General features: G+C 30.0%; 1 long non-coding RNA gene across 1 annotated transcript; it reads left to right on the top strand.

The window, feature by feature from the left end:
* Positions 1-6,315: 6,315 nt before the first annotated feature.
* Positions 6,316-9,483, top strand: LOC134721519 (uncharacterized). Its single transcript, XR_010107872.1, has 3 exons — positions 6,316-6,819; positions 8,225-8,333; positions 8,816-9,483. It is a non-coding gene; the product is annotated as an uncharacterized LOC134721519 (long non-coding RNA).
* The last annotated feature ends 221 nt before the right edge of the window (positions 9,484-9,704 follow it).

Genomic DNA, 9,704 nt, shown 5'->3' with positions numbered 1-9,704 from the left:
TAACACCTATGCTAAGTTAATTCAAACAGTGCATATAAAATGTATAATAACCTACTTTTCAATGCATGCACGAATTACCAAAGATTTTAAAATTCAATATTATTGGTAAAGAGGGATCCGCTTCATGTACGTTTAATTTAAATAATATTTTCACGGAAACAAAATGAGAATGACAATGGGGAATGTGAAAAAGGGAAAACAACCTGACCTGAACAAAAAGCATCCTATGGTCACCATTTTGTCTTTAAAACAGCGATACAAACCCGCAACCAAAACGAAATTCAACATTGCGTATCGTAAGGTTTTTCCTAACTTTTAACATACAAGTTTCCATTATGACTGTACTAGTATACACATTTTTTAAGGGGCCAGCTGAAGGACGTCTCCGGATACGGGAGTGTCTCGCTACATTGAATATCGATTGGTGGCCTTTGTTTGTTGTCTGCTCTATGGTCCAGTTGTTGTCGCTTTGAAACATCCCCTATTTCCTTTTTCAATTTTATACATGGGTGTCGCATGCTAGATATAATGTTGAAGTTGCATTTAAAAAGGTACAAATGTGAAGTATGTAAGTTATTGTTATATTTTTTAATAGTTTGTGTCTTTAACAAAAGTGAATACCATGAGTAATTATTTGAACACATTTAAAATCGTGTTTCGAAATCATGTAATTTCCCTTAACATTTCATACTGTAACATGTGAAACTTAGATGAAATAATATGATATTTATCCTTACGACAGTTATATTCCATAGTTCAGTAAGCCCGTCATGGTCTTTAACAAAGAGGTGTTACGATTTAATGTAAACTAAATCAATGCAGTAAAGAATTATCATTGTTTGTGGTATCATATACTGTCGTAAATATTAAATACTTACCTAGTATAATGATCATATAAAGTATAACCATCATAAACACAGATTCCATCTCAAAATCATTTCAGAGTATATTGCTTATACTTACATGTATAAGTACATTTTCGTGATAAACGATTCATATAGGGTAAACCTACGCAATTATGTAAATATATTTTACTTTTTAAAAAAGTATCTCACTTTAATTTTAATGCTTGGTTAGTTATTTATATATAATATTCAAAATATTTGTGTAGTTGCTAAATACATTATAGCGATATTAGGTTAATTTATAGAGATTTAAAAGGTTGAGTGGTCTAGCGCATCGACACAAAGCAAGGCGATTGGTGCCACGATATCTCAGTAGCATGAGTTCGAATCCCGTTGATGGAAGAGCAAACAATTTGCAAAAGCAAATTTACAGATCTAACATTGATTGGCTGATGTTTAGTCGAATTTTTTAGACAATAACTGATTATTGTCTTAAAATATCAGCTGTATTTGTACGAGGCTATGAAACAAGGTGTATGCGAGCTTTTAGCAAGCTGTTACACCTGTTTAGAGGCGAGTACAAAAACTGCTGATATTTAAAGACACTAAACAGTTATTGTCTTTATCCTGCAATTAATTCTCTATATTATTTGTGTTTTGAAAGACACTAAAAAACACATGTTTCGCATTTATTTTCGATTCAAATTCCTTGAGGCCCGTATAGTAATACGATACAGTAATCATACATTCAGTTGAAGACGGGTTCGCAAAAAAGAATATCGAGTGGTCAACAATAATACATCACTCCAGGTGAATAATTATTTATTTTTACATAACAACTAATTTGAATAGTTAAAACAAATAAAAAAAAACATTGTCCAATTTGAAACAGAAGTGTACGGGTTGACCTACGCTCCAGATTTGACATTCACTAAACATGCATGCTGAAATTGACATGTTTGATTTTGTTACACAATCATACACATTCAAGTTTTGAAATCGACAATTGAACGTCATTGGAATGCGACTGCAATACACATTCTGAGGTCACGCAGGTTTATAAAATACTCAGTCTGGGAGTGGGCAGAGCATTAAAGCGATATATTTAGGGCTGTATCTGTATAGTAGGACACCAAATTGCAAGATAAACATATATATGTCATTGATCATTTAGTCAGAATGCAGCTTTTTGGAATTTAATGGAAAATGGCGAAGCATTTTATTCACAAATGTTGCTTTAATCAATTCCTGACTATTTGCCAGCGTTATACTACTGTTGCTTTTATAACTAATATGTGTGTTTTGTAAATGTAGAACTTGAATGTTATCATAATACATTTTTTTTATTAACGACAATTGTGGTTTTAATCGTCATTTTAATCGCAATGGTTTGCTTTCCTCGCCATATTTTATTGTTAATAATGCAGGTGAGTTAATAAAAATGGATATATGGTCTTAATTCCTTTTTTTGAATTTTCTCTTTCCGACCACATGATTTCAACTGGCTTCTTGTATGGTGTTTGTTTCTAGATAGTTTTGTTGTCAATGTACTATGATTATTATTAAGCTTCGTATACATATCATATACAAGGTAGATACAGTTTATTGTTTAATGTTTTTTTTTGTTCAAATAGAGCGTATTTTTCTAATAAGATAAGATCTATAGTAATTTGATATCAATTAAGAAGTATCATGTACATACAAGACAAAACACTAGGATGTATCATAATAATAAAGCTATGTTACTTTGCGTATTTTTATTTAAATGTATTTGTATTTAGGTGTGAATACAACAACTGAAGGATAAACCAATTATATAACTCCTAATTGGAATCCATTTATTACACATTTTTCAATCTGTTAAGAAGTGTACAGGTTTTTTTATACATAAATACTAGGGTAAAATAATTTTGACTGTTCAGTTCTCAAATGTTTTGATATGATTAGCGCGTCAAGGATATATCAAATTAACACATCATGACCATTTTCCCATAGTTTTAGTGAAATTGAATATGAGACAATACCTTACCAAAAAAAAATCATCATAAAAAAATCTATTGAGGGTAAAAGCTGGAGCTCATGCTTGAATATTTATGACAATGTCTGAAATTGTGTAGTTTTGGTTATATATAACAAATGAACTTCGAAGAAACCTTAAAACGGAATGTCCCGAATAAAATGCAAAATCATCTTAAGCTACGCATTTTTCGAATGACGACTACCATGATAACCTCTACTCATGTATGTATCGACATAACAGTGCAACAATAACTTGTGATCATTAGGTTAAATGCACTTACATTTCGATGGAAAATAATGTTGATAAATCTACAGAGGACAAAACATTTTAGTTACAAAGTGTAAACACTACATTAGTTGTTAGAATTGAAAATAATCGTTATATGGCGTTTGCCTTCCATTGATTTATTTTCCCATAAACTACTTATTATAACAAAAATGGTTTGTTTTGCAATGGAATCACATTTTAACAAGTAGTGAGGCATTGTTGATGCTCGGGACAACAGAAAACAAATTGCCGTATATAATGTAACAGTTAAAAGCTGATCAAATCTGAAATGAGGAAAAGTAAATAAGCCCAGAAAAGTTTCAGTCCATTACATACACAGGCGGAGGTAGCCCTAAAAAGAAATAAATAACAATACATTACATATACCGGTTTAACTGCATCAGGTGTACATGTACAATTTAACCATAACTTGCTCTTAAGTCATCATGATAATCAAAGCCACTTGTTTTAAACAAATATACCAATATCGTACTGTCGTTGATCAAGCCTAAATTTAGCTTATTGCAATTAATGTAATGCATTGAACAAACAACTATATCTGTTGGTCTGCGTTAAGTAAATGCACCCCATTACAGCACAAGAAGCAGTTTTGTCGTTTCATTTATTTTATTTTTTTCTTTCTCTCTTATTGTCAATATCCGTTTCCTTATGTAATAAAACATGAGAAACTAAACGATTTCACCTGAAATACCTCAAACGTTTAGATTTATGTCGATTTTTGTTCAATCTTTAATTCAAAAAGATTTATAAATTTGAAAAAATCTTATCTATATTAAACAAAGCAGGTACGAAAGATACCAAAGGGACAGCTAAACTCATAAATCGAAAACAAACTGACAACGCCTGGCCAAAAATGAAAGAAGAAAAAAACAGACAAACAATAGAACACAGGAAGCAACATAGAAAAGCTAAAGAATGATCAACACGAACCACACCAAAAACTAGAGGTGATCTCAGGTGCTCCAGAATGGTAAGCAGATCCTGCTTCACATGTGGCACCCGTCGTGTTGCTTATATTATAACAAATCCGGTAAATAGTCTAATTCGGTAGGTTACATTCATGAAAAGGAAGGGCATTGTAGTTATGACGTAAGGAACATATCTGATATCATTTGTTAAACGGTTCTTCCATATCTTATTGGGAACGATTTCAATACCTAAAAAACAATGTTGCCAGAAAAGTTGTAAGCTCGAGAAAAAAGTCTTTTAATATCTGTGGACTCTTTAGACATATCTGAATAAGAACATAGTATTACGAGTTTTATACAATTAACAACTCTTCACATATGTTACACTAGACAATAAAATGTAGATGTAAGCAACCACAGTTTATAGTCCGGCCTTTGAAAGTGGAATTTATATTGTATACCTCGCTATAACATGCATAAAGGGCAGCAACACGACAAGATAGAACAAAATAACAATATAATTGAGAAAACCTTTGTCCTGGTTGTGTATAAAATTATAATTTAAAACAAAGGAGAATGTCCGGTAAGGACCGATTTTGGCCTCAAATTTCAGTTTCATCGAACGAAAGATTTCGACCACTTTTTGAACACTTAAGTGTCTATTTCAATTGATTCAATTATTTTTTGTGAAAGATTTTAACTCATTTAGTCATTAAAAACGATCCGATTCAAGCTAAAATATGAAAAATCTACCAAATATGCGAAAAAAATGTCCCTTTTCAGATGGTTTTTGTCAAAAATGAAAGTGGCCGCATCCGTGTCCATCCTCAATCTTTATATATGTTATGTATTATCATCAAATACAACTTATATTTCAATATTTTGGATGAACACGAATGCGGCCACTTTCGTTTTAACACGGAAACCGTCTAACATTTAACTAAAATGCTGGAATTGTGAAGATTTCAGTAATTTAGCATGGCTTAATGGTGGTTGTACCCAATATATGTGCATTGTATTGTCAAAAACAGGTTGCATGAGCAAGCCATGTTGATGATTCGAACATAGCAAACAGGTAAACTAGTGGTGGTTTAAATTTTACAATATATCAAAGTTTGTAAACAGATTATTTCTCAAAATTCATGTTCTCACACAAGTTATATATTAATTACGATAGAAATATTTAATAAGACAAAAGGTCTGGTTAGCTCCGAACGAGAACAAGAAATTCTATTCTTTCATCCTTTAAATTTAACAATGATCAGTGAATCAAATTTAACAACAACAAAATTATTTTAATTATCTAATCCTTATCATTAACCTATCATTTCAATAAATATTTATAAAGAATGTTTAGCAATCAACAAATATTCAGATAACTGCGTTTGGTTACCAAAAAACTTGTACCTGATTCTTTAGTCATTACAATTTTCACAGAAGTATAAGTAATTTACGGCCTAGTGTTTTGAAATGGACTATTTGTGTTTATTGGTAATAATCTATATGTTCCTGATGATGGGTAAGTATTCCATATTTACAACAGAACTTAAAATACCTCGTAAATTATATTGTACTTTGTTAGTATAGTTTTCATTCGAACGGCCGTTAAATCTCTTTGTGAAAGATCGACATTTACAAGGACGGGCTAACAAAATTAAGAATGACATTGTTTTTATTGTAATATTTTAAGAGGCAATGCCAGAGAAAACCAGGCAGAACTTGGAAATTTTGTTCAACAGCCTTTTTGAGATAAATGTGTTTTTGTAATGTATCCACCTTGTTTTGTTGGGAAATGACATTTTAAAAAGTCATATTGGGTTATTATGTATAAAAAAATGAATTTGATTTTTCAGTAAATTTGACTGCTTATATAGGGAAATAGGGGTATTAATTTCTCAACAAAAACAGCCTACAATATAACAATTGATATATATTCTAAAAGATGACCATGAATACAACAGGAAATGATAATAACATCTTTGGTATCTGTTGATATGTAAATGTTCTAATGCAGTAAACTGTCAGGACACAGCAGTTTATTTTCGTCTTTTTGGTGTTTAGACATACCAAAAGTGATGCTCTTCAATTTAAAAACCGATAAAGGTTGTGACCAGCTGGTAATGGGTGTGTTTGGATATACGCCTGAGGCAGCCTATGGTTACCCATAGGTACCTATGGTTTGATATTTTACATATAAAATATCAAACCATAGGTACCTATGGGTAACCATAGTCTGCCTTAGGCGTATATCCAAACACCCCCATAGTTTTGACAGAAAAATGAACTTCTGTTGTATATTTGTATACATAATTGAACATTTTGATAAGATTTAAGAAAAGTACATAACTTTGTGGTGTTGGGAAACTTATTTCCCTCACCAGGAGATTGTTGCATACATGTACGGGTGATCACTTCCAGACAGAGGTAGTTACAAATTAAATCTGTACGGGAATGAAGATTATTTATAAGACTGAAATTATTGTATTATTTGCTGGAAATGTGGAATATGAGGAATTTAAAGCCATTCGTGAGTAGTTTTTGATGATTCAGCTGGACAAATGCTGGAAATTATACAGTTTTCTCCCACCTTAAAACAGACTCAGTACATGGTATATCATGGACACCAAAAGCAAACTATAAAGATCTAAATGCCATAATTTTGTGCATCTTGAAAACTGGAAAGGCGGATCACTTTGAAACAGATGATAGTGATAGTGTTTAAAAGAATTCTTTGCGACAGTTATACCAGTTGGAACAGGTAATAGTTTAAATTATGAAAGTTTTAAATTACTTCTCGGATAAATCATATGGCCCGTTCAATAATTTTAATACATCCCCCCTTTCCCTTTTATTTTTAGTTACAATGTGAAATTATTCTCTGCAAATGTATGATCTGTGCTGAAAGCAATTTTATACAATTTTATTCATCATGTTTAAACATTATTTGAATAGGATAATAATTTAAAATAAAAAAAAACAAAAAAAACTACATGTATCAGACTCAAACATTACATAAAAAAAGAAGATTTGGTTATGATCATTATGATTGCCAATGAGAAAATCACATGTGCAACTATCCTCCATATACAAAACAGACCATACATGTCTGTCACCTTATTTATTATGCTTATCATTAATATGTACATGTCAGTAAGGTATGTCCATGTGCCAAAATGAATGTACATGTAGGCAAAATGCGACTACATGTACAACTGAATACATTTGCATGTACATGTACATGTAGAATAGATAAATGTATAAACAGATGTGGCATGAGTGTCAATGATAGATCATGATACAACTCTCCATCCAAGTCACAATTTATAAAAGTAAAGACAATCCTACAGTTATCAGGATAGTCATACATGTATGTATGTTTATGTCAGATATACATGTAAACAGTAAGCTTAATTTGTTAAAAATCAGGAACGTCAAATTAAAATTTTCTGTAATTTTGATTGTTACATATACAGTGTACCTATATTTTATGACATATGAAAGACACACATATATTGAAAAGTGGTTATCATGATTACATATATATTTATTTATAAAAATAAAACTTGTATATCAAATCTTAAGATAATTAGATTCTTAATCCACTATTTAGATGGTAACTTTTGGGACAGCAATACCTTTGTATCATAAAATTGTTGTTTATTGTCCTTCGTGTCATTAGAAACTAAATTAGACATGTGATATATACATGATACAATTGCAAGGATTTCAAACTTTAAACATTTAGTTCAAAACTGAAAAAAATATTTTAAAATTAGCACATTTTGAGATCTTGTCATTAGAATTTAGATACATTTGTACATGTACATGTGTGATCCTGAAACGCATAACATATAAGGTTAATTTGACTCAAATATATCAAGTAAAGTTGTTTAGTAATAAGTTAATCACAATTTACCTTTCTGCTTTAAAGTGTTCATTTAGATCATTTTATTCATTAACCTGTCCATTTAAAAATAGAATTAATCATACAAAAAAGTCTTGTAACTTTGAATGTTTTAATGTAGTAAGATGCTAACAGCTCATTATATATTTTCCACTGGTTCTTAAGATAAGAAAATAACTAATTTGATTTTAAATACAATTTTCCAAATTCAATTCAAAGAATAATTGATCACCTTATAATCTGTTATTTCTTTAAACAGATAAAAGATACATCAGATGACAGACTTACATATAGAGGAGCCTATAATTAGAGAAATGGATCAACTTGATTTTGAAGTTAACCTACTGCATTAATATGAAAATTCATAAGTGAGTACCAGTATCTCTTAAAGTACATTTTTTACGTGTTTATCTATATTTTGATAAAGTACCATATGAGATAAAGTATGTGAAATCTTAAATCCTGTAAATAAACTAGACATTACATCAGTACATAATGTAAATCAGAATAAGAATGCATAACAAATGAATTGTTAAACATTTTAATATGACCAGTGTCAGCTTAATTTAAGAACAAATAAAAACACAGATGACACACACATAAAAATTAATGAGACCAAGTGTGTATTTTCCAGATATGCAAGAAGGGTTTTAATCTCTCACTACAAATATATTTGAATTCCTGAATGTGAAATCTTCTAAAAAATTATACTAAACTTCAAATATGTGTACTTGAATATATGTATATAATATTAAAATTCATCTTATTTAATATAATTAATTTAAAACATTTTCAAGCAAAAAACTGATGTATAAATGTATAGCTTGACTATTCCTTCATTTGTTTTCAGGTGACTGAGCTTAAAGAAAATCACACATGAAACTGTAACCAGTTTGGGAGACTCATACAACAGAACATTTCAATACCTATTAAGTTTTTTATGTATATGTTTGACTTTTGGTAATATTTTGGAAGTTACTTTAGTAATTGAGAGACCTCAATGTTGAAAATGACAATTTTGATAGAGGACAATTTTAAGAATATCAACTTAGTTGTTTATGAATTTTTATCTTTTAAAATATTACTGGGTATCTGAAAGAATATTTCAAAATTTTCTGAAACTATTTAGATATTTATCATGTTTCATGTGTTTATATAGGCAAATATTTATACATGTCATTTATGTTATGCAAGGGTTTATATGAATTTCTAAAAAGATGTATATATATGTGTTGATAAAATTAGTTCCAAATTATTACAGAGTAACAGAAAATGGGATCAATTTATATTAAAACAAATCTGTTATAAGGGAATGAAAAGTCAAAAATTGTATTTTTTAAAATAATTGTGTTAACATTGTTGTGCTATTTAGAAATATGTACACAAAAAAGAACAAACTTATAAGTATCAATGTAGTATGCCCTTGTTATTTTTTGTTTTGTGCAGTACATGCATTTGAATCTTGATCAAAATTTATGGATTGAATTACTAAACAGAATAAACTAATTGTTATGTTAACACTGTTGCTAAGTATATGTCACATTTAATCAGGCCAAGTTATCCGTCTTATTAACAAAGGAGGTTTGATATGATTGCCAATTTCAAGGCTACATGAACCTATCACAGTTCTCTTTAGGCCATAATCATTGTGATGTATGGAAATAATTCTCTGTTGTCATATTCTGACTTTTATACAAACCAGGTGATGAAGATAAAGGGTGCTTCTATTTCCAAAGGTT

The sequence above is a fragment of the Mytilus trossulus genome, chromosome 6 (genome assembly GCF_036588685.1).
Source record: "Mytilus trossulus isolate FHL-02 chromosome 6, PNRI_Mtr1.1.1.hap1, whole genome shotgun sequence".
Classification (NCBI taxonomy): Eukaryota; Metazoa; Mollusca; class Bivalvia; order Mytilida; family Mytilidae; genus Mytilus; species Mytilus trossulus.
Note: the sequence above shows the minus strand (reverse complement) of the source record. Positions and strands in the feature narration are given on the sequence as shown.